The sequence below is a fragment of the Chiloscyllium plagiosum genome, unplaced genomic scaffold (genome assembly GCF_037043375.1).
Source record: "Chiloscyllium plagiosum isolate Xiang-an unplaced genomic scaffold, Cpla_swu_hap1 HiC_scaffold_27, whole genome shotgun sequence".
In the NCBI taxonomy this organism is placed as follows: Eukaryota; Metazoa; Chordata; class Chondrichthyes; order Orectolobiformes; family Hemiscylliidae; genus Chiloscyllium; species Chiloscyllium plagiosum.
The window spans coordinates 87,215,505-87,241,435 of NW_028270165.1; the positions used below are offsets into that span (position 1 = coordinate 87,215,505).

Consider the following 25,931-nt stretch of genomic DNA (forward strand, 5'->3'; position numbering starts at 1 on the left):
AAGTCTTTCATATTTTAGAATAGGTTGCAGCAATCATTAATATGTCAATCCCAGAACTTCCAGTAAGGCATCTTCAAGATAGCTTAAGGCTTTCAGAACAAATGGTGACACCTCTGTTCAGACAATGCATTAAAGGTGTGAGGTCAGAGTCTGTCTGTTTTCAAGTCTTAAGGCAGACTGGTTATAGAGTCATGGAGATGTACAGCACGGAAACAGACCCTTCAGTCCAACTCGTATATGCCGACCAGGTATCCCAACCCAATCTAGTCCCACCTGCCAGCATTTGGCCCATATCCCTCCAAACCCTTCCTATTCATGTACCCATCCAAATGCCTCTTAAATGTTACAATTGTACCAGCCTCCACCACTTCCTCTGGCAGCTCATTCCATACACGTACCACTTTCTGTGTGAAAAAGTTGCCCAGTAAGTCTCTTTTATATCTTTCCCCTCTCACCCTAAACCTATACCCTTGACTTCTGGACTCCCCCACCCCAGGGAAAAGACTTTGTCTATCTATCCTATCCATGCCCCTTTGTAAGCCTCAGCTTCCGACGCTGCAGGGAAAATAGCCCCAACCTGTTTAGCCTCTCCCTATACCTCAAATCCTCCGACCCTGGAAACATCCTTGTGAATCTTTTCTGAACTCTTTCAAGTTTCACAAAATCTTTCCAATAGGAAGGAGACCAGAATTACACACAATATTGCAACAGTGGCCTAACCAATGTCCTGTACAGCCGCCACATGACCTCCCAACCTCTGTACTCAATACTCTGACCAATAAAGGAAAGCATACCAAACACCACCTTTACTATTCTATCTATCTGTGACGCCAGTTTCAAGGAGATATGAACCTGCACTCTGAGGTGTCTTCGTTCAGCAACACTCCCTAGGACCTTACCATTAAGTGTATAAGTCCTGCTAAGATTTGCTTTCCCAAAATGCAGCACCTCACATTTATCTGAATTAAACTCCATCTGCACTTCTCAGCCCATTGGCCAATCTGGTCAAGATCCTGTTGTAATCTGAGGTAACCCTCTTCACTGTCCACTGCACCTCCAATTTTGGTGTCATCTGCAAACTTACTAACTGTACCTCTTATGCTCGCATCCAAATCATTAATGTAAATGACAAAAAGTAGAGGGCCCAGCACCGATCCTTCTGGCACTCCACTGGTCACAGGCCTCCAGTCTGAAAAACAACCCTCCATCGCCACCCTCTGTCTTCTACCTTTCAGCCAGTTCTGTATCCAAATGGCTAGTTCTCCCTGTATTCCATGAGATCTAATCTTGCTAATCAGTCTCCCATGGGGAACCTTGTCGAATGCCTTACTGAAGTCTATATGGATCACATCTACCGCTCTGCCCTCCTCAATCCTCTTTACTTCCTCAAAAAACTCCAAATTTGAGACATGATTTCCCACACACAAAGCCATGTTGACTATCCCGAATCAGTCCTTGCCTTTCCAAACACATTTACATCCTGTCCCTCAGGACTCCCTCCAACAACTTGCCCGCCACCGATGTCAGGCTCACTGGTCTATAGTTCCCTGGCTTGTCCTTACCACCCTTCTTAAACAGTGGCACCACGTTAGCTAACCTCCAGTCTTCCGGCACCTCACCTGACATGCGCAGTGTGCTCTATGGAGATGCTGTTCCTGATGGATTTAAAGTGTCCAAATGCCACAATTTCTTCCCCTGTCACTCGACATAACCGCGCACGCTGCTCGCTGTGTTTGATGTTCATCTTCCCTATAACCCTCATGATTTTATAAATCTCAAATGAGGTCACCCCTCAACCTCCTGTGCTCCAGTGAAGTGTCTCAGCCTCTCCTTACAACTCAAACCCTCCAGTCCTGGCAACATCCTGGTAAATCTTTACTGAACCCTTTCTAATAGAATTCTTCCTAGTACAGGGCCACCAGAAGCGTTCTCAGTACTCTACAAGTGGCTTCACCAACATCCTGTACAACTTCAACATTATGTCCCAGCTGCTTTATTCAATGGTGTGAACAATTAAGGTAAGTGTGCTGAATGCCTTCTGAAGCTTCCTTCCAACCAGTGATGCAACTTTCAAAGAAGTATATATCTGAACCCCCCCGCCCCCCACCATATCCCTCTGTACAAGTCCTGCCCTTCCTTATTTTGGCAAAATGCAACCCCTCACCTTTTATCTATACACATGTTCTCTCTCAGACATACACACATACACGCCCCCCCAACACACACACCCTTTCACAGGCTTCTCCTCCATCACACTCACTTTACCAAGCATGTGCACACATACTCTCTTACACGCACTCTCATGCTGCACACATACATATAACAATGTGGTGCTGTTTTAAAAAAAATTCTCAAGGTCAGGTTCGTAGGAGAGTAGTCTGACACAGAACAAACGACCAAGAGGCGAGTCTGCTAGAATATGGGCATTTTATTCCCCGCAGCGTCGCCACAACGGGTCTGGCTTATACTCACTCTACATGTTACCAAAACTGGGAGCCGTCAGTTCTCGTAGAGCGGTTGCCAACAACCCACGCTCGGCGGTTAAACGTAACCCCGGAGCAGACTCACCGAACTGGAGACTTTTCCAGCTGATATACTCTTTTCCAGATATAAACATTCATGTGAACAGCAGAGCAAGGCTAAAAAACACATTCCATTCTGGTTACATACAGATAAGAAGATTCACACGGGACTAAGCAACACCTCCATTCCGGTTAGATTCACACATGTATTGGGACATAATTTTTAACCGTTTCACCACATTCCACTGCTTGGAATTTTACACCACAGGTGCATTTGCAGAATTATATTTACAGATATATTCAATTTTGCACAAAACGCAAGGTAGTCAATCCATGTAATATTTTACTAATTCCTAGTTTGGAAATAGAACCAGTCCGATTTAAGATTGGGATACTCTCACACCTTTCATGCATTGTCTGGACTGAGGTGTCACCTGTTTTTTAAAAAGACCTTAAGTGATCTTGAGAATATGACTTAATAGTAGTACTGCGATGTACACATTAATGAACTAAAACCTGCAACCCATTCTAAAAGATGAAAGACTTAACAGCAATCTACGTTTGTCAATATATCATCAGTTGCATGACACTGATCTTTTGCTCTTAACTCTGTGTCTTATGATCCTGTTCGACAGCTACCCGATGAAGGAGCAGCACTCTGAAAGCTAATGCTTCCAAATAAACCTGTTGGACTATAACCTGGTGTTGTGATTTTTAAACCTAGTCCCACCTAATCCAACAGCAGCACCTCCACCTCGTTTCTAGTGAACACAGCCCATACTTCCCAGTGCTGCCAGTAAACTGCCGATGAAATGATGCACTCCTGAAAAATTTATAGTTTCTAACGAAACTAGCTACTCATTCATTGCTCCATCTCATACACAACATTGGAAACTTAGTGCAGAAGGCTGCAAGAAATGAGCAGCTTAAAACAAAAACCGCTTGGAGCTTTCAATGAGAGCCTGAGCCCAGCAGTACGTTCTGGTTCTGGTTACCTTTATTTTGTGTCCCAATATGGTTACAGCTTCAGACCCCTCCCCCCCCTCCCCTTCCTCCCTCCTCCCCTCCCCCAGCAAAAAGGGCAGAGAAAGAGTAGCTGTTTTTTACACAACTCCACAACAGGGGGGAGGAGCAAAGGGCGGGGCAAGGCCAACAGCAGGCCCCCACACTACGCCTGCATTGCCTTGCACAGTTTACAAAAATCCCTTCCCCTTCCGAGACTCCCCACAGTGTGGGAGCAGGCCACTCGGCCCAAAGACTACACACCGATCCTCCGAAAGGTAACCCACTACCACAATTCCCCTATTGCTCAACATTTACCCCTGACTAATGAACCTAACCTGCACATCCCTGGGCACTATCTGAACCTGGACAAAGTTAAAAATCTCACAACACCAGGCGAAGTCCGACAGTTTATTTGGAAACATGAGCTTCGGAGCACTGCTTCTTCATCAGGTGATTGTGGACAATAAGATCATGTGGCACAGAATTTATAGGAAAACATTAAAGTGCCCTGCCACTGAACTGATATACTGAACAAACCTGGATTGTTAAGTCTTTCATATTTTAGAATAGGTTGCAGCAATCATTAATATGTCAATCCCAGAACTTCCAGTAAGGCATCTTCAAGATAGCTTAAGGCTTTCAGAACAAATGGTGACACCTCTGTTCAGACAATGCATTAAAGGTGTGAGGTCAGAGTCTGTCTGTTTTCAAGTCTTAAGGCAGACTGGTTATAGAGTCATGGAGATGTACAGCACGGAAACAGACCCTTCAGTCCAACTCGTATATGCCGACCAGGTATCCCAACCCAATCTCGTCCCACCTGCCAGCACCCAGCCCACATCCCTCCAGTTGCCTTTTAAATGTTGCAATGTACCAGACTCCATCACTTCCTCTGGCAGCTCATTTCATACATGTACCACCCTCTGAGTGAAAACGTTGTCCCTTAGGTCTCTTTTATATCTTTCCCCTCTCACTGTAAACTTATGCCCTCCAGTTCTGGACTCCCCACCCCAGGGAAAAGACTTTGTCTATCTATCCTATCCATGCCCCTCATGATTTTATAAACCTCTATAAGGTCACCCCCCAGCCTCTGACGCTCCAGGGAAAACAGCCCCAGCCTATTCAGTCTCTCCCTATAGCACAAATCTTCCAGTCTTGGCAACATCCTTGTAAATCTTTTCTGAACCCTTAAGTTTCACAACATCTTTCTGCTAGGAAGGGAACCAGAATTGCATGCAATATTCCAACTATACAGCTGTAACATGACCTCCCAACTCCTGTACTCAATACTCTGACCAATAAAGGAAAGCATACCAAATGCCATCTGCACTATCCTATTGACCTACGACTCCACTTTCATAGAGCTGTGAACCTGCACTCCAAGGTCTCTTTGTTCAGCAACACTCCCTCGGACCTTACCATTAAGTGTACAAATCCTTCTAAGATTTGCTTTCCCAAAGTGCAGCACCTCACATTTACCTAAATTAGATTCCACTTGCCACTTCTCAGCCCATTGGCCCATCTGATCAAGATCCCATTGTAATCTGAGGTAACCTCCTTCGTTGTCCACTACACCTCCAATTTTGGTGTCATCAGCAAACTTACTTACTATACCACTTATGCTCACATCCAAAAAGTAGTGGGCCCATTATCTATTTTCAAAGTGGAATTTACAATATATTACATGTATTGACTGCCTGCAGATTGTGCAGTCTTTGAGTAAAGTAGAATGTATTTGCAAACATCATGCTACAAAGACAAACTCCCCCCATGGATGATCTATCTCATCCATGAGATAGAGAAAAAGTCTATGTCCATGCTGTATATTCTGTCTATTTGATAACAGATGCTTTATTCCTGTTGGTGTAAATGTTGTTGTAATTCAAAGCTGGGTACTAATAGATGTAAGGGTGACAGAATTCCTCAAGTAGGGCACTGGAAGATTCCTGGGAGACCCCTATTCCTGGTTTACTTCCTCATGAACAAACATTAAGCACGTGCGCCTATTTATGATTTTTGTTTCATTTTTCTTGTTTGATTCCCTGCTATGACTGCACCTTGTATCAGGATGGTTGACAGGCTGGGAGATTATGGGTTGGATCTTGATTGAATATTTTATCGTTCCAGAAGTTATAAAAGGCGGGGTCAAAGCTTTACAGAAATCCAGCAGAGCTGAGAACAGACCGACATCTTAGTCTGTGGGAACAGGAGGATCAACACAGGACAGAGAAATCAGGGCCTGAAATCTGAGCTGACACCAGACCACCGTGTGATCAGTGCTTTGATTTGCAGCATCCTTCTACATCAGTCAATGCCAGTTGTCAGACAGGTGCAGCAAGGCAAGTGGTATATTAACAAGCTGAACTGAGATTAGAAGTGGGGATGTCTTCCTGCAGTTAGGGGGTCATTGAATATATTCAAGGCTGAGTTCATCTGATTTTTGAACAATAAAGTGTGGATTTCTTTGTGCGCAGGAGGTGTTTTTTTTTATTTTGAATGGTTTATGTGTTGGATGCAGGTACAGTATCCACGTTGAAGGTGGAAGGCAAGAAAATGGTTTTAAGACCACTACAGAACAGTTACGTTAGACAGCACAGAAACGGACCCTTCAGTCCAACTATTCCATGCTGCCTACGTTCTCAAACTAAACTGGTGCCACTTGCCAGTGTTTGGCCCATATCCCTCCGCACCGTGCCTCTTCATATACTTATCCAAATGTCTTTTAAACATTGCATCTGAATGTGCATCCACCACTTCCTCTTTACATTCACTCCACACGTGAAACACTCTGTTTAGAAACAAACTTTTCCTGATTCTGTCCGCTCCGTGAATTCATTCCCTTTCCTTTCGGTTGCTGCAAGTCGTAAATTGAAGCCCAGAATGAAAAACATGGAAAAGGAGTTGTGAAGAGAGTACCATACACTCAGATGGTTGACAGAATAAGGAGGTTACAGTCTCTCATTCAGAGAGAGCAGCAGCAGCTTCCGAAGCTCATGTTCCAACGTCTGCATTCAGACAATAGGAAGGCTCTGATTGGCAGGAGGACCAGTCACCTTCCGGTCCTCCAGGGCTCCTGACTGGCCTCTTTCACTACCCTGTGTCCCAATGATGCAACTTTCAAAGAACTATGTACCTGATTTGGAGATGCCGGTGTTTGACTGGGGTGTGCGAAGTTAAATTTCACACAATACGAGGTGATACTCTAACAGGCTCATTTGTAAGCACTAGCATTTGGAGCACTGCTCTTTCATCAGGTGGTTGTGTCTTATGATCCTGTTCCACAAACATCCAATGAAGAAGCTCGTGCTTCCAAATAAGCCAGTTGGACGATAACCTGGTGTTGAGTTTTAACTTTATCCACCCCAGTCCAACACCGGCACCTCCACATCATATCTAGTGAACCAAGCACACACTTCTCAGTGCTGCCAGGAAACTACAATGCTGATGACATTGCACTCCTGAAAATTTTACAATTTCTAACAATACTGGCTACTCATTCACTGCTGCAACAGATACACAACATTGGAAACATAGTACAGGAGACTGTCAGAAATGAGCACAGCAGGTCAGGCAGCATCTGAGGAGCAGGAACATCAATGTTTCTGGCAAAAACCTGAGGAAGGGCTTTTGCCCGAAATGTCAATTTCCCTGGTCCTCGTACGCTGCCTGACCTGCTGTGCTTTGCCAGCACCACTCTAATCTTGACACTGATCTCCAGCATCAGCAGTTCTCACTTTCACATGTAAAATGAGCAGTTTTAAAACAAAAACCTGTTGCAGTTTAAAGCTCTCAGTGAGAGTCAGAGCTCAGTGTGAAGTTCAGGTAATCTTTATTGTGACCCAACTTTGTTACAGCTTCAGAATCTCCCAGCAGAAAGGTGTAGAAAAAGTAGCAATTTTTAAAAAATAGCTCAAGGTCAAAGTGCAACCCCTCACTTTCTTCATTATTGGTCACCACTGAGTCGTCCCTTTGTAACTGCATCCTTGGTACAGCCTTAACCTGGAGGAAGTATTGCCTCACTCAGCAATTTCAACCTGTATTCCAATCAAGTTGGATGAGCAGCGTAGAGTCCACCAGACTGTTGTGGGGCTGGAGTCACGTGTAGGCCAGACCAGGTAAAGGATGCAGCTGGGACGACTGCTCTAATAACTGCTCAAGTCTTCCCTAAAAAAGAACTGAGTGAATCAGATGGGGGTTTTCTTCCACCCCCACCCCACCGACAATGGTTTCACCGTTAGATTCTGAACTCCAGATTTCTGACCAAATTCGAATTCCACCATCTGTCGCGGTGGGAATCGAACTCGGGAGCCACTGGAACTGGGTTGATAGTCCAGTTAATAAAGGCACTCGGCCGTCATTCTTTCAATCCCCCTGCAATGCCACATGATCCTGCTGGTGACTCCGCAGGTGGGAGGAGCAGTTGAAGGCCTCTCCCCTGCGTGGACTCACCGGTGCCTCAGCAGGGCAGAGGCCTGGGTAAAGGCCTACCCCCACACTGTGTAGGGGAACGGTCTCTTCCCCCGTGTGGACCCGCTGGTGGATCAGCAAGGAGGAAGCCTGGGTAAAGGCCTACCCGCACTCGGGGCAGCTGAAGGGCCTCTTCCCCTGTGTGGACCCGTTGGTGCCTCAACAGGTTGGAGGATTCACGGAATGTCTTTCTGCACTCGGGGCAGCTGAAGGGCCTCTTCCCCCGTGTGGACCCACCGGTGCCTCAACAGGGCAGAGGCCTGGATAAAGGCCTTCCCGCACTCAGGGCAGCTGATTCCCTGCTGTGACTACACTGTGCCTGGATTGTTGACTGGCTGGGAGATTGTGGATTGGGGCTTGATTGACTGAATGTTTGTTTGTCCCAGAAGGTGTAGAAGGGGGGGTTCAGAGCTTCAACAGACATCCAGCAGAGCTGAGAACAGACAGACATCCACATGCCTTTTAATTGTTGTAATTGTGCCAGCCTCCATCACTTCCTCTGGCAGTTCATTCCATACATGCACCACCCTCTGAAGTGGTTGCCCCTCCAATCTCTTAAATCATTCCACTCTCACCTCAAACATATGCCTTCTAGTTTTGGACTGCCATACCCTGGGGAAAAGACTTTAGGGTTTCCCCTCTGTCCATGGCCCTTACAAAGGTCTATAAGTTTACTCCTCAGCCTCTGATGCTCCATGGAAAATGCCCCTGGCCTATTCTTTTCTGACCCCTTTCAAAGTTTCATAACATCTTTCCTACAGCAGGGAGACCAGAACTAAATGCAGTATTCCAAAAGTGGCTTAACCAACATCCTGGACAGCCACAACATGACCTCCCAACTCATCTACTCAATGCTCTGACCAACAAAGGCTATCCTCTCTACCTGAGAACTATGGAACCTGCACTCCAAGGACTCTTTGTTCTGCAACATTCCCCTTAACTGTGTCAGTCCTGCCTGGATTGCTTGACCAAAATGCAACAACTCACATTTCTCCAAATTAAATTCCATCTACCACTCTTTGGCCCATCCGATCAATTCTAATTTATAGCGAACTCACTTTTCTCTCTCATTCCCTAGAAGCTGAAAATCTCCATCCCACACACACTCCCTCCATTCTCACTTTGCTGACCATAATCCCTGCTGTACCTCATCCTGAAGTGTCTGGTTCATGCTGATTAACAGGCCTACACTCAGTGGGGGGGAGGGGGGGGGATGTCTAATTGAAACATACATAATCTTGAACAGCCCGGACAGAGTGGACATTGCGAAGATGGTTCCATTGGTAGGACAGACTTGGGCCAGAGGGCACAGACTTGGGCCAGAGGGCACAGCCTTAGAGTAAATGGTAGACCTTTTAGAACGGAGAAACTTCTTCAGCCAGAGAGCGGTGAATCTGTGGAATCTATTTCCACAGAAGGCTGTGCAGGCCAGGTCACTGAGGATATTTAAAAACTGAGACAGATAGGTTCTTGAGTATCAAGGGGATCAAAGGTTACGGGGAGAAAGTGGGAGAATGGGGCAGGTGGGACTAGTTTAGTTTGTGAACACAGTCAGCATGGTCTAGTTGGATTGAAGGGTCTATTTGTGCTCTCTGGCTCTGTAACTGTTCTAAACTGGTCTTGAAACCATTTTCATGCCTTCCTCTTGTTCAAAAATCCAATTAAGATCATGGCTAATCTATTCACCATCTGAGATCCTCCTCCCTGCATTGTCCCAACTACCCTTAATTCCCCTACCATTGCAAAAACCCATCCAATTGTGTCTTGAATATACTTAATGAAGCTGCCTTTACTGCTTCCTGGGGCAGAGAATTCCATAGATACACTACAGTCCAGGAAAAGCAGTTCCTCCTCATCTCTGTCCTAAATTTACTCCTCCTAATCTTGAGCCTGGTTTCATTCACCAGCAGAAATGACTCAATAAGTAGAGTTTCATCCTCACAGTGCAACGAATTCCCACTTTGCACCAAAACCTCTGATTTACTCACTCACTCAGTTGCTGTCTCACAAATGCAAGATTTCATTGTAACTTCTACTCCCATTAAGGGAAAAGCATCTTTGAAAAGTCCTCAGAAACACTTCTGCTCTCACCGAAGATGATTAGAGTCATACAGCACAGAAACAGACCCTTTGTCCATCCACGTTAAGGGCAAAGCATCTTTGAGAGCTGCTCTGAAACTCCAGCCTTCACAATCACACTTCTGCTCTCACTGAAGATGATTAGAGTTATATAGAACCGAATCAGACCCTTTGTCCATCCACACATCATTCCTGATGAAGTGCTCGGGACCGAAATGTCGACTCTCCTGGTCCTCAGATGCTGCCTGACTTACCACCTTTTTCAGCGCCACACTTTGACTCTAATCTCCAACATCTGCAGTTCTCACTTTCTCCACATCCCAAAGTATCACCATTTAAACAATACATCTCCTTCCTGCTTTTTTGTTTCATAGCAAAGACTATAACTTCACATTGAGATACTGCATTTGCCACGTGTTTGTAAATTGTGGTCTTCTCAACTTCGGGGAGACTGAGCGTAAACTTGGGGAACGGATTGGCGAGCATCACAGCTGGGTCCGCAGAGGCTGACCAGACCTCCCAGTCACCATCGATTTTAATTCCCCTTCCCACTCCCTTTCTGACAAGAACATCATAGGCTTCCTCTATTGCCACAACGAACCAAACCGCAAATTAGGGAACAACACCCCATCTTCCGCCCGGGCAGACTACAGCCTGCAGGACCCAACATCGAGTTCTCCAATTTCAAATAACCTCCCTTTCCATCACCCAACTCCCTTCTCAGCTCCGTGCCCCTCACTACCACTCCTTCCTGCCACCAACCTGATTTCTTCCACCCAATGATTCATCAGACCGATTCTTCACCTATCCCCACTTTAGCCCCCGGTCCCGGCACCCATCCCCAGTCCTGAAGAAGGGTTACACCCGAAATATCGACTTCTACACCTCGCGATGCTGCTTGATTTGCTGTGTCCTTCCAGCCTCCTGTCTGTCTATTTTGCCAATTGAGACACAGACCTCGATCACTTTTCCATAGTCTGTCCCCTTTCCTTTCAGTTGCTGCAAGTCAACAATTGAACTCCGGAAAGAAATAGAAATGGCAAAGGGGGCGAGAAAAGAGAGTGCCGTACTCACAGATCTCAGACAGAGGAAGGAATTTGCAGTCTGGGTGAAGCTCAATGTTGTTTCAGAAAGAGAGGAGCAGGAGTAGCAGCTTCAGAAATTCATGGTCCAACTTCCGCATTCAGACAATGGGTGGCTCTGATTGGCAGGAGGACCAGTTTTGTTTTGGTCCTCCACGGTTCCCTATTGGACCATCAAAGGAAGGTCGCGCGCCATTTTTTGCGGAAAGCGATGAGCATGCCCAGTGTTTAGCTGACACCGGTGGGCATGTGCACTGCGTTACTGACACCGGGAAACATGCGCAGTATGCTCACTAGGGATGCTGGTGTTCCTGTCAGATTTTAAGAGTCCAAATGCCAATAAGACAAAAAAGGGATCGAGCTACAATTTGTTTTTCCCTGTGATTCGACATTGTATTGTTTTTGCATTCTGTCTGGCTGCTCAACTTTTGTATGTCTTTTCCCCACGTTGCGCGAGTCCAGAACTGGAGGGCATGGGTTTAGGGTGAGAGGGGAAAGATTTCTGAGGGGCAACCTTTTTGCACAGACGCTGGTGCGTGTCAGCCAGAGGAAGTGGTGGAGGCTAGTACAATGATAATATTTAAAATGCATCTGGATGGGGATATGAATAGGACAGATTCAGAGGGATAAGGGGCCAAATGCAGGCAAATGGGTCACTAGATTAATTTAGGATATCTGGTCGGCATAGACCCAAGGGTATGTTTCTGTGCTCTGTGACGCTATTTCTAGATAGTTGGGACCAACTTCACAAGAGTAGGACTAGGCCATTCACCCCGTACATTCAAGATCAGAGTGGTGTTGGAAATCACAGCAGGTCAGGCAGCATCCAAGGAGCAGGAAAATCAATGTTTCAGGCAAAAGCCTCGAATGCTGCCTGACCGGCTGTGCTTTTCCAGCACCACTCTAATCTTGACTCTAATCTCCTGCATCTGCAGTGCTCATTTTCGCCCATTCACCCCTTCCAGCCTCTCTGCGTTTATTTCAGTGAAAGAATCAGATAGATTTCAGCAGCTCTTTTAAAAAACTTGAACACGCTTTCTGGCTTTAACAATGTTTCTGAAGATATCATTTTAGGTTTAGGGTGTAGGTTTGATATCCAGACGTTTCATCACCTGGCTAGGTAACATCTTCAGTGGCAACGTCCAAGTGAAGCGAAGCTGTTGTTTCCTGCTTTCTATTTATATCTTTCTCCTGGATGGGGTTCCTGGGGTTTGTGGTGATGTCATTTCCTGTTCGTTTTCTGAGAGGCTGATGACATCACCACAAACCCTAGGAACCCCATCCAGGAGAAAGATATAAATAGAAAACAGGAGACACAGCTGCACTTCACTTGGAGGTCGCCACTGATGATGTTACCTAGCCAGGTGATGAAACGTCTGGATATCAAACCTACAGCCCAGCGAGCAAACCTACACCCTAAACCTCAACCTGAGCTACAAACCTTCACAAACCTTGCAAACATCATTTTAGGTATTCTCAATTTTGAAGATCAGCCATTTATCACCCCTCCCAACTCCCAACTCATTACTATCCATTATCTCTCTCTCTCTCTGTCCTTGATACAGCGGTCAAAGATGGTTCGAGGCTCGAGAAAGGACGGGTGTGGTGGGAGCTGGGGAGAATAGAGACCAAAAGGATGGGGGACAGAGAGAGAGAGAACATGGCGGTCAGAGGGTGGGGGTAGAGAGAGAGAATGAGTGGGGTTGGTAGAGAGATTGAGTGGGGGAGAGAGAGTGGGCGTGGTGGAGAAGTGGGGAAGGGCAGGGTGTTACTAGGCACAGAGATACACAAGATGGCTACTGAACCATCAGTTGGCCAACTTGACACACAAGATGGCCGCTGGATCACAATATGGAGAGAAATAGCAGAGCAGATACAGACACTGCCTGGGGCCACCAGAATGCCAGCACAATGGACTCACAACCCAGGTGATTAGTTTAAGGCGGGTGGGGGAGAGAATACACATGAGTAATGAACACTGCCCGCCGAAGTGTTTGGGTCCAGCCAACACCTCTTATAGAAGTGTCAGCAGAGCAGGTAAGGGCTGTTTGGCAGTGGCTGCTTGAAGGCTCGGTGACGTTTGTTTAACGGTTTAAATTTGAAAGTTTTTTTTTTAAAAAGCGCGAAGCGGATCTGGAAGTTAGTGTAGCGTAAGCTTACCTGGGTAGGTTTCTTCCCCTATAAAAGCACGCAGGAGAGGAACCCGAGGCACTACAGAGGTGCCTAACCTAATAATAAGACCCGTTGTGGTAAGTAGATAAGTGCTGCATTTTGCTTGTTCTATTCTTGGACCTAGTTTGTTTTTAAAAGGTTACTTTTAGAGGGATGGCAGTGATGGTAGGGCAATGTTCCTCTTGCAACATGTTTGAGGTGAGGGATGCCATGGTCGTCCCTGCTGATTACTCTTGCAGGAAGTGCACCCATCTCCAGCTCCTCCAAGACCGTGTTAGGGAACTGGAGCTGGAGTTGGATGAACTTAGGATCATTCGGGAGGCAGAGGGGATCATAGATCGGAGCTTTAGGGAAGTAGTAACTCCAAAGATTGCAGACAGATGGGTGACAGTGAGGGGGACTGGGAAGAAGCAGCCAGTGCAGGGACCCCTGCGGCCATTCCCCTCAAGAACAAGTACACCATTCTGGATACTTGTGGGGGGGACAACTTACCAGGGGTAAGCAATGGGGTTCAGGCCTCTGGCACGGAGCCTGTCCCCGTTGCTCAGAAGGGAAGGGTGGAGAAGAGCAGAGCAATAGTTATTGGGGACTCAATAGTTCGGGGCACAGATAGGCGGTTCTGTGGGGGCAAGAGAGACTCACGTTTGGTATGTTGCCTCCCAGGTGCAAGGGCACGTGACGTCTCTGATCGTGTTTTCCGGATCCTTAAGGGGGAGGGGGAGCAGCCTGAAGTCGTGGTCCACATTGACACAAACGACATAGATAGGAAGAGGGTTGAGGATGTTAGGCAGGCTTTCAGGGAGCTAGGTTGGAAGCTCAGAGTTAGAACAAACAGAGTTGTTGTCTCTGGTTTGCTACCCGTGCCACGTGATAGAGAGTCGAGGAATAAGGAGAGAGAACAGTTAAATGCGTGGCTACAGGGATGGTGCAGGAGGGAGGGATTCCGGTATCTGGATAACTGGGGTTCTTTCTTGGGAAGGTGGGACATCTATAAACAGGATGGTCTACACCTGAACCTGAGGGGCACCAGTATCCTTGGGGGGAGGTTTGCTAGTGCTCTTCGGTGGGGGGCGTTTTAAACTAATTCTACAGGGGCATGGGAACCTAGACTGTAGCTTTAGGGTGCAGGACCTGGAGTGTAGGGAGGTTAGGAACATGGCATCAATCTCAAAGGAGGGTGCCTGTAAACAGGAAAGTGGCTTGAAGTGTGTATACTTCAATGCAAGAAGTATATGAAATAAGGTAGGTGAACTTGCAGCATGGATTGGTACCTGGGATTTCGATGTTGTGGCTATTACGGAGACATGGGTAGAACAGGGACAGGATTGGCTGTTGCAGGTTCCAGGTTAATGTTTTAGTAGGGTCAGAGGTGGGGGTAAAAGAGGGGGAGGTGTGGCATTGCTTGTCAAAGATAGTATTACAGCGGTGGAAAGGACGATGGATGAAGACTCGCCATCTGAGGTAGTTTGGGCTGAGGTTAGGAATAGGAAAGGTGAGGTCACCCTGTTAGGAGTTTTCTACAGGCCTCCTAATAGTCCTAGAGACGTAGAAGAAAGGATTGCGAGGATGATTCAGGAGAAGAGTGAAAGTAATAGGGTGGTTGTTATGGGGGACTTTAACTTTCCAGATATTGACTGGGAAAGCGAAAGCTCGAGTTCGTTAGATGGGTCAGTGTTTGTCCAATGTGTGCAGGAGGGTTTCCTGACACAATATGTAGACAGGCCAACAAGAGGTGAGGCCATACTGGATTTGGTTCTGGGTAACGAACGAGGCCAGGTGTTAGAATTGGAGGTAGGTGAGCACTTTGGGGACAGTGACCACAATTCGGTGACTTTTACTCTAGTGATGGAGAGGGATAAGTGTGCACTGCAGGGCAAGAGTTATAGCTAAGGGCAGAGAAATTATGATATGGTGAGGCACGACTTAGGATGCATGGCTTGGAAAAGTAGGCTTCAAGGGAAGGGCGCAATTGATATGTGGAGCTTGTTCAAGGAGCAACTATTGAGTGTTCTTGATAAGTATGTACCTGTCAGGCAGGGAGGAAAGGGTCGTGTGAGGGAACCGTGGTTTAATAAGGAATTGGAATCCCTTGTTAAAGGGAAGAGGGCGGCCTATGTAAAGATGAGGTGTGAAGGTTCAATTGGGGCGATTGATAGTTATAAGGTAGCCAGGAAGGATCTGAAGAGAGAACTAAAAGCAGCAAGGAGGGGACATGAAAAGGTCTTAGTTGGTAGGATTAGGGAAAACCCAAAGGCTTTCTAAAGGTATGTCAGGAATAAAAGAATGACTAGGGTAGGAATAGGTCCAGTCAAGGATAGTAGTGGGAAGTTGCATGTGGAGGCTGAAGAGATTGGGGAAGACACTGAATGAATACTTTTCATCAGTATTCACTCAGGAACAGGACATTGTTGCCGATGTGAATACTGAGTCACAATTAATTAGAATGGATGGCTTTGAGGTATGTAGGGAAGAGGTGTTGGAAATCCTGGAAAGGGTGAAAATAGATAAGTCCCCTGGGCCTGATGGTATTTATCCTAGGATTCTCTGGGAAGCAAGGGAGGAGATTGCAGAGCCATTGGACTTGATTTTTATGTCCTCATTGTCTACAGGAATAGTGCCAGAAGACTGGAGAATAGCAAATGTGGTTCCCTTGTTCAAGAAGGGGAGTAGGGATAACCCTAGTAACTATAGGCTGGCGAGTCTCACTTCTGTTGTGTGCAAAAGTCTTAGAGAGAATTGTAAGGGATAGGATTTATGAACATCTGGATAGGAATAATGTGATCAAGGATAGTCAGTATGGTTTTGTGAAGGGTAGGTCGTGCCTCACAAACCTTATTGAATTCTTTGAGAAGGTGACTAAGGAGGTGGACGAGGCTAAAGCTGTAGATGTGGTGTATATGGATTTTAGTAAGGCGTTTGATAAGGTTCCCCATGGTAGGCTACTGCAAAAAATACGGAGGTATGGCATTGAGGGTAAGTTGGAGGTTTGGATTAGGAATTGGCTGGCTGGAAGAAGACAGAGGGTAGTAGTTGATGGAAAAGGTTCATCTTGGAGTGCAGTTACTAGCGGTGTTCCGCAAGGATCTATTTTGGGACCATTGCTGTTTGTCATTTTTATAAATGACCTGGAGGAGGGGCTAGAAGGTTGGGTGAGCAAGTTTGCGGATGATACAAAAGTCGGTGGAGTTGTTGACAGTGAGGAAGGATGTGGCAGGTTACAGCGGGATATCGATAAGCTGCAGAGCTGGGAAGAAAAGTGGCAAATGGAGTTCAATGTAGCTAAGTGTGAAGTGATTCACTTTGTTCAGAGTAACAAGAAGATGGGGTACTGGGCTAATGGTCGGATACTTGGTAGTGTGGATGAGCAGAGGGATCTTGGTGTCCATGTACACAGATCTCTGAAAGTTGCCACCCAGGTAAATAGTGCTGTGAAGAAGGCATATGGCATACTGGCTTTTGTTGGTAGAGGAATTGAGTTCCGGAGTCCTGAGGTCATGTTGCAGATGTATAAGACTCTGGTGCGGCCGCATCTGGAGTATTGTGTGCAGTTTTGGTCGCCATACTATAGGAAGGATGTGGAGGCAATGGAACGGGTGCAAAGGAGGTTTACCAGGATGTTGCCTGGTATGGTAGGAAGTTCGTATGAGGAAAGGCTGAGGCACTTGGGGCTGTTTTCATTGGAGAAAAGACGGTTTAGGGGTGACTTGATAGAGGTGAACAAGATGATTAGGGGTTTAGATAGGGTTGACCATGAGAACCTTTTTCCACGTATGGAGTCAGCTATTACGAGGGGGCATAGCTTTAAATTAAGGGATGGTAGGTATAGGACTGATGTTAGGGGTAGACTCTTTACTCAGCGAGTCGTGAGTTCATGGAATGCCCTGCCAGTAGCAGTGGTGGACTCTCCCTCTTTATGGGCATTTAAACGGGCATTGGATAGGCATATGGAGGATAGTGGGCTAGTGTAGGTTAGGTGGGCTTGGATCGGCGCAACATCGAGGGCCAAAGGGCCTGTACTGCGCTGTATTTTTCTATGTTCAATGTCTTTGGGATGGATCCAAAACTTACTTCGTTAATGATTGAAAATACTTTGACCTCTGGAACTGTCTGCCAGAGAGTGTGTTGGAGTCAGATTCAATTATGGATCATTAAACTGAAAAGGAAAGCAAGGTACTGTAGTGGATGTCAGAATATGAGTTTCCTGAATGGGACTGTTCACTTGCTCCTGTTACCATTTCAGGTTGCTAACTTTTCGTTAGCATCCTGCACATGTTGGGAATTTTTCTCCTTTCTAGTATCTCAGTGACAAATCTAGTTTATGAATTGTTCCTATGATATCTCATGAACGGGTTTATGATATTCACAGTGTTGTGGGTCACAGTGTGTCCAAGTGAGGAAAAACAAACTGTTCATCTTAAATATTTGATTTTAAACAATGGAAATAAAATTAATGTTTGGAAAACACAACTTGCTGTGTAGTAAGATCATCAGAAATAGGAATGGGAGTAAGTAATTGACCGTTGAGATGCTCTGTCTTTCATTTATCTAAATTCTCTTTCCTGCACTTGTTTTTTCATGACTTCATCTGCTGAAGTGACTACACTCCAAAAGCTTGTGATTTCAACATAAGAGCATAAGAACTAGGAGCAAGAGTTGGCCTTCTAGCCCTTCGAGTCTGCTCCACCACTCAATAAGGTTATGACTAATCTTTTCGTGGACTATGCTGCACTTACCTGCGTTTTCACCATATCCTTAATTCTTTTATTTTTCAAAAACGTATCTACTGCTTCTTTTGATTGCTGAAGTAATGTCAAATACTGCCCTGGGCAAGGAATTCCATAGATTAACAACCTGCTGGGTGAAGAAGTTTCTTCTCAGTTCAGTTTTAAACCTGCTTCCTCTAATCTTGAGGCCATGCGCTCTTATCCTAGTCTCACCTACCAATGCAACATCCTATTTCTATTTCTTTCATAATGTAATATATTTCTGTAAGAGCCCCTCCAAACAAACCTGCTGGACTATAACCTGGTGTCATGTGACTTATGACTAAAAAATTTGTTATTACACATCCTCATAGCAGTGGGATTTCAGGGCTCGAAGATAGGGACACTACCACTGCGCCTTAAAAAAAACCTCTGCAGCAAATAGGCCCTCTTCTACTGAATGAATGGGGAGAGGTTCCTTCCCAACATGGGATACAAATATTATGCCCCCAGAGCCCATTACACTAAATTGAGCCCTCTTCGGTTGAATGAATGGATGTGGAGGTGCCACAGTTGAATTGGTTGATAATGTTAAAAATCACATCTTCCCCCTGAATATGTGACACTACCGCTATAGCCCCACAGCCCGTTGCAGTAAATTGGGTCATCTGCTGCTGAATGAATGAACGGGAATGAAAAGGGCGGATACACTGACGATTGTGAAATTCCCCACCAATCCCAAAGCTTGTGGTCGGTACCGACTAATCGGAGAGAGATATTGCAGAGGGTGGAACCAACACAACGCGCAAAGCCAGCCGCCATTGGTCAGGTGGAGTAAGGTGCACTCTGATTGGAGGGGACGCGAATGACGCGCGCCACTGAAGGAGGAGATGGAAAGAAGAAGAAAAACAAAGATGGCGGCGCAAGGCTGCGGTTTTCTCATCAACTCAGCGGGCGGTTTCTGACGGAGGGAGGGGGGCAGACAGGCATCGTTTACCTCAGAAAATACCTTTAAAATACATTTCAAATTAAAGCCAGAACTTTTCAAACAAAAGTTGTGAAGAAAAGGAGACAGTCCCCGGTGGGGTTTATTGTTTATTTGTGTATAATTCCCGGGGCCCGGGAAGGGGGAGGTGACAGTTACCGGGTGAACGAGAAAACAAATTAAAAATGTCGGCGGTGGAGGAGAGAGAGCCGGCGCCCGCGGCTTCTTTGGCGGCGGCCGGAGCCCAGGAGCTCAACAACCCCCCGGAGCTGGAGGAAGGTCCGAGCTCCAAGAAGCGGGGGGTCCGGCTGGAGGCTGGATTTGCTCAAGGCTTGTATCTATTAACTTATTTAAATGGTACCTACTGTATGGGGGGCTATGGTTTACATTAAAACCGGAGGGTCATGTCAAGAGTTTTTGTTTATATTGAGCAGTTGTAGTTGGTAAAATACACTCCCTGGAGGAGCACCTTCTATGATGCTGCATTTCTTGCCTTCTGCCCTTCCCCCATTTGTTATCTCTCATCTTGATTTTAATTTTTTTTGGTCAAATTTAATTTCATATTAATGAGACTTGGTGTTCACTGTGTGTTATTAATTTGTTTGTTGAATTACTATAAGAAAAAAATTAATGGTGTCATGTCATTTCTGATGTCAGAGTTTGACATTGAATGTGCATATGTGAAGACCAATAAGTTGTGAAAATAAATCAAGAACTTGTGGTTCTAATAAAAAAAGCAGTTCACTGATATTAATGGCATTGTCTCATTTGAGGATGATGATTTGAGTCTGACCAACAAACCGTTCCATGTAGTCACCCAATTTAATTAAAATTTTCTTTAACTTAATTAAAGAAAATAATCCTGGCAGGCTAAAATTTGTACAATTTGTTTATAAGATTTATTTATGTGTCCCTTGCTCTCGATGTGGTCTCTGCCACATTGGGGAGACTGGACGCCAACTTGCAGAACATTTCAGGGAACAGCTCTGGGACGCCAAAACGAAACGACCCCACCACCTTGTGGCTGAACGCTTTAACTCCCCCTCCCAATCCGTCAAGGACATGCAAGTACTCTGCTGCCTTCCCCTCCAAGCTCTAGCTACCTGACGCTTGTAGGAAGAACATCTCGTCTTCTGCCTTGGGACCCACCAACTACATAGGATCAATGTAGATTTCATCAGTTTCCTTATTTCCCCTCCCCTCCCCCCCACACCACACACCTTGTCCCAGATCCAGAGTTGAAAAATGTGGTGCTGGAAAAATGCCTCAAGGCCATGCCTCTAGGAATTCCCTGGCTGTTCTCTGGCATGGCACTCATCCACAGATTCTATCAACAAACACATTTACCTGGACCCAACATAATGGCCACTGCAGCGGACAGTTGGAACTGACAACCAGAAGCGGCAGAGTCAAACCACTATAAATGCTGGAGGAAACATCACAGAAGCACTTCACAAGAGGCTCCCAAGCACTGAGGATATCACCTAGACAGGGGATGAAACGTCTGCAACAAAAATTCCCAGCTCGGCGAACAGAACCACAACAATGAGCACCCGAGCTACAAATCTTCTCTCAAACTTTGAATTGAGCATTGGAGTTGGGGCATCCTGTTGCAACTGTCACACGAGCCACACAACACAAGGCGTGGTCCTTCTCTGACTTACCATCCCTTGGAATATCGGGGGGAAGACACCCCTTTAATTGTAACATTCAGGAAAGATGCCTTATTTCAACAAAAATGTGCTGTGCTCACAGATGTTTGGACAGAGAAAGGGAGTTGCAGTCTGGAGTGAAGCTCAACCTTCATTCAGAAAGAGAAGAGCAGCAGTAGCTTCAGAAGCTCACCGTCCAACTTGCAATAGGGGGGCTCTTCTGGGCAAAATCTGGGAATGAAGCAATGTCTCCCCCTTTCCATTCCTTATCCTGGGAGGGAGAGAGAAAGGGGGAAGCACTGTTCACTTGCAACAACGGGAGGCAGAGAGTATGAATCCAAGCAGGGAGCAAACTCTGCAAAAGTCGGCTTCTTCTGAAATATTGTGTGCAATCCTGGTCTCCCTCCTATAGGCAGGATGTTGTGAAACTTGAAAGGATTCAGAGAAGAGTCACAAGGCTGTTGCCAGGGTAGGAGGGTTTGAACCACAAGGAGAGGCTGAATAAGATGGGGCTGTTTTCCCTCGAGCATCGCAGACTGAGTGTGTGTTTTTTAAAGAGGTTTATAAAAACTTGAGTGTGGATGGAGTGAATAGACAAGGTCTTTTCCTTGGGATAGGGGGAGTGCGGAACTAGAGGGCATAGGTTTAGGGCGAGAGGGGGAAAATTTAAAAGGGACCTTGCAGTCAACCTTTTTTTGCAGAGGGTGATGCGTGTATGGAATGAGCTGCAGAGGAAGTGGTGGAGGCATCTGGATGGTTATATGCAAAGGAAGGGTTTAGAGGGATATGGAACTAGACTAATTTTGGATATCCGGTCGGCATGGACAAGTTAGATTGAAGGATCTGTTTCTGTGCTTTATGTCTCTGACTGTATGACTGGTGAAAAGCGTGGCATTCGTCGAAACATTTATGCAACAGAAAATTATAAGAGGGTAAAGATAAGCCTCACATCATTGATCCATGAATCCTGGTGTAGTATGGATGTATTTCCAGTAATAGAGTCAGTATGGCATGGAAGGAGTCCAAAACGACGGCTTCTTTTCCAAAAAGTCACACTTAAAACTTAAATCTGAGTCTTCTGGAAATGTAAGACAACTGTGCGTTAATATAAGACAGATAAGTCTGGGATATATGTTACATATTTGATGGAATGTTTATGGCTCTAAAAGCCTGATTTGCAATGTTTCTGGGCTCATAATATTGCACTGCAGAATATTGTATATCTTCAGTAAGAACGTCAATACCGCATGATAGATGTCCATTCAGCAACTTGAGTGAACTCTTCGTGGAGTATGCAATCCACCACATTACCCTGCTGTATACATTTACGTATAGATCAGTACAAAGATCTTGGGTATTAAGAGAGGAAAGGATGATCCACAGAAACTAGAAATGTGTGTTCTGATTTTCTATTATGGACTGTCAGCGATGATCTTTGCAATCTCTTTCCACAGGAATATTACAAGAGAAGAATTTGGAGGCAGAAATCTCAGACCAAACATTACATCGAAGTCTGACAATCGCTTGATTCACCAGGACTTGGATATTGATGGCCTTGAAAACAAAGGGAGAAGGTCTGTCTGCTTTGTTAGGTTTTAAATGTCAGTGTGACTGGAAACTCACAGAGTCTTACATACCCACACACCAGAGTAGTGACTGGAACATGTTTTACAGAGTTCTCCAATTATCAGAGGGTTCACCAGTAACACCACACCTATGCTGTAAGTGTGAGCGAGTTTCAACTGATTGTTGAACCTGGAGAAATACGAGGACACCTGCACCATGGAGAAATCATGAAAATGCAGGGAGTGTAGGAACGGTTTCCCTTCCCCGCCTGCCCGATATTCATCAGCATTTATATACCGGGCAGCGGCCATTCACCTGCATTCAGCACAGGAAAGGCTTCACTCAGTCGCATCACCTCCTGGTCCACATTGTGGAGAAACTGCTCATCTGCCCTGTATGCTGAAGCAGATGAAGGACATTTTTTTTTATCCTGGATGGAGCATACTGCAGGTATACCTGAAATAGATACATTTGTCTCTATCCCATTGAGTCTCCAGCACAGGGCCAGTCTGGGCTGCTCAATTGGTGTCTCAGTGTTTATTCTGCACCTGAGCCTACATCCACCCCTCTTCATTGCTCCCCCATCCCCCCTCCATCAGCATAAAGGTATCCCCCACTTTTCGAAAGTTCACTTTACACTACTTCACTTTTACAAAAGACCTACATTAATACCTGTTCTCACAAACCGAAAGAAATCCGAAGAGGATTGTCGCTTTTACAAAGAAAGGCATAATATAAATTAATTCATGGTAATTGCTTCTTCGCTTTAGGCCATTTCGGCTTATGAAAGGAACACTCTACTTTCAAATAGTGGGGGAAAGCTGTATCAATACAATACAGCACAGTCACAGGACCTTCTCACTTGCTTTAGGCACACAGACCCCCTCAAGCCTGTGCTAATTCTTAATCCTTACTTAGACCTGCAATTTATTGCCCATGTGTGGCTTCTGTTCCTCTATTCACCTCCCCTTCATGCGTCTTATCAAGATACACCTTAAACGTTGTTAAGGTGCCTGCTTCCATTACCTCCACTGGCAGTGCGTTCCAGAAACCCACCACCCCTCTGTGTAAATTCCCCACCCCCACCACTTTCCCCCCAAACAGTCCCCCTCTCACCTTGAACCTCTTTTAGTTGACCTTTCTACTTTGGAGGGAAAAAAACGCCTCTGACTATCATAGAATCCCTCCAGCGTGGAAACAGACCATTTCGCCCAACAAGTCAACACTGGCCCTCTAAAGATTAACACATAGAGCCTCGTTTTCTTACCCCCATTATCTACATTTACTCCTGACTAATGCACCGAACTTACACATCCCTGAACATTGGGGCAATTTACACACAGACAATCCAACTTATCCTGCCTCTCCCTGGACGCCATGGGTAATTTAGCATCGCTAATCCACCCTAACCTATACAAGTTTGGATTGTAGGAGGAAGCCCGAGCACCCGGAGGAAGCCCACACAGACAGGGGAGGTGGGGTGCAGGGACAATGTGCCAACTCCACACAGATAGTTGCCTGAGACTAAAATCGAATGCAGGTCTCTGGCACTGTGAGGCGTCAGTGCGAACCACTGAGCTACCCTGCCACCCCTGTCCAGCCAATCTGTGTATCTCAGCATTTTGTCGAGGTCTCCTCTCAGCCTCTGTTTTTCCAAAGAAAACTATCCAGGTTTATGCCTCCTCTGCTCATAACGAGAGCCCTCCAGACTAGGCAATGTCCTGGTGAACCTTGCCTGTACCCTCTACCAGAGCACCCACATCCTTCCAGTAGCACCGTGACCAGAACTGCACACAATATTCCGAATGTGGCCAGAATAAACAGCTGTAATGTAACTCTTACACTCAAGGAAGCGTGCTGTGTGCCTTCTTGATCACCGTGCCCACCTGCATTACCACTTCCACGGATCTATATGCCCAGATCCCTCTGTATGCCAGTGCTCCTATGTGTTCTGCCATTTATCATACAAGTCTTAGATTTTCTTTGTCTCTATCGAGCTTCACCTTAACTGTCTTTCTCTCTTCATCTCTTTTTTTTCCCCCCTCCTCACCCTTCCACACATCAGCATATCATAAGACTATAGGAGTAGAAATTAGGCCATTCAGCCCATTGAGTCTGCTTTGCCATTCAATCATGGCTGATACATTTCTCAACCCCATTCTCCCCGTAACCCTTGATACTCAAGAACCTATCTATCTCAGTCTTAAATATATTCAGTAACTTGGCCTCTGTAGCCTTCTGTGGCGGTGAATTCCATAGACTCACTACACTCTGGCTTAAGAAGTTTCTCTTCCCTCTGTTCTGAAGGGTCTTCCCTTGACGTGAAGGCTGAGCCCTCAGGTTCTCGTCTCTCCTCCGAATGGAAACATCTTCCCAACATCCACGCCGTTCATTATTCTGTAGGTTTCAATTAGATCCCCTCTCATCCTTCTGAACTCCATGAAGTATAAACCTAGAGTCCTCTAATGTTCTTCATATGTTAAATTTTTCATTCCTGGATCATTCTTGTGAACCTCCTCTGAACATGTTCCATGTTTTCAGGGATACCAAAGGATCTTGGAAATTGCCAGTATCTCAGGAGGAGGCAGAGGGGAATGTGGTGTGGTCCTGTAAACTGCAGAACTTTCCAAATTCCCTGAGTCAGCAGGAATTCTTTCAGGACCAAGAAACAAAAGGTCCACTGAGAAACTGCTACATCAGAAGACCTCAGAGGCAGAAATTAGGCCATTCTGCCCATTGAATGGTGGAGCAGACTCAATCATTCTTAAGTATCAAGGGTTACGGGGAGAATTGGGTTGAGAAACGTATCAGCCATGATTAAATAGTGGAGCAGACCCAATGGGCTGAATGGCCTAATTTCTGCTAGTTAACCATCCCTGGGAAGAAGGACGCAAAACAACAAGCTGTTTCCTGGGACAGATGAGCTAAGTGTTTAATAAGCTCATGACAAAAGGACAATTAAGTTTGTCTGTGGAAGGAAGGCCCTGACGTAAAGGGGTTTTTTGCAGGAAAGGCTGTACCAAACAAACCACAAAACCTCGAGGATAAGGAGGAAAGCTACAGACCGGAGATCTCCAGAAGTGTGGGGATGTAGTGTTAGAATCTAAAGAAGCATCACACCACAGATTTGAAAGCGAGGAATCTCCACCAGAATTCAACCTCAGAAAAATGCAGCAGCAGTACTTGGAAGAAGAATGCTGCACTGAATCCCTGGACACTTCCAGAGACAGATACTGTTGGGGGAAACTCAGTTAAATTCTGCCATCAATTGGGTGATAGCCAAGTTGTGAGTGAGGTTGAACTTGGTTACTTGAGTTTTATTTTTGGTTGCTACATACAATAAAGTGTTAATCATTGTTTCAGCAGTTAATTGTGTGCAGTTTCTGAGTTAAGAGCCAAATTAAGACGATTCACCCACAACCACAGTGAGAGGCTGGGATTCATGTTGACTCCATTGCATTCAGCAGTACATCACGTCAATACTCTTATAAAGCGAAGGCTGACAGCACCACCTTTCTCAAACAGAAACACCCAGAGGACCATGTCGCCCAATAATCTGTAAAATTAGCATTAAAAGTGGTGTAACCTGCTCTAGTGAGAAGAATAAATCCCCAATGCTTTAAAATCAACAATCAGTAATTTATTTATCCAACTCTCACAGTGAACAAATGAACAAAACTATTAACAAACTGGATACA

The 25,931-nt window shown here is 45.6% G+C and overlaps 1 protein-coding gene and 1 long non-coding RNA gene across 2 annotated transcripts in view; one reads left to right on the forward strand and one right to left on the reverse strand.

The window, feature by feature from the left end:
• Positions 1-25,931, reverse strand: part of LOC122545194 (uncharacterized) — a 785,061-nt gene that overhangs the window by 82,112 nt on the left and 677,018 nt on the right. The gene's annotated exons all lie outside the window — the stretch shown is intronic.
• On the forward strand, positions 1,784-25,592 carry LOC148144881 (uncharacterized). Its single transcript, XR_015751666.1, has 2 exons — positions 1,784-2,018; positions 22,122-25,592. It is a non-coding gene; the product is annotated as an uncharacterized LOC148144881 (long non-coding RNA).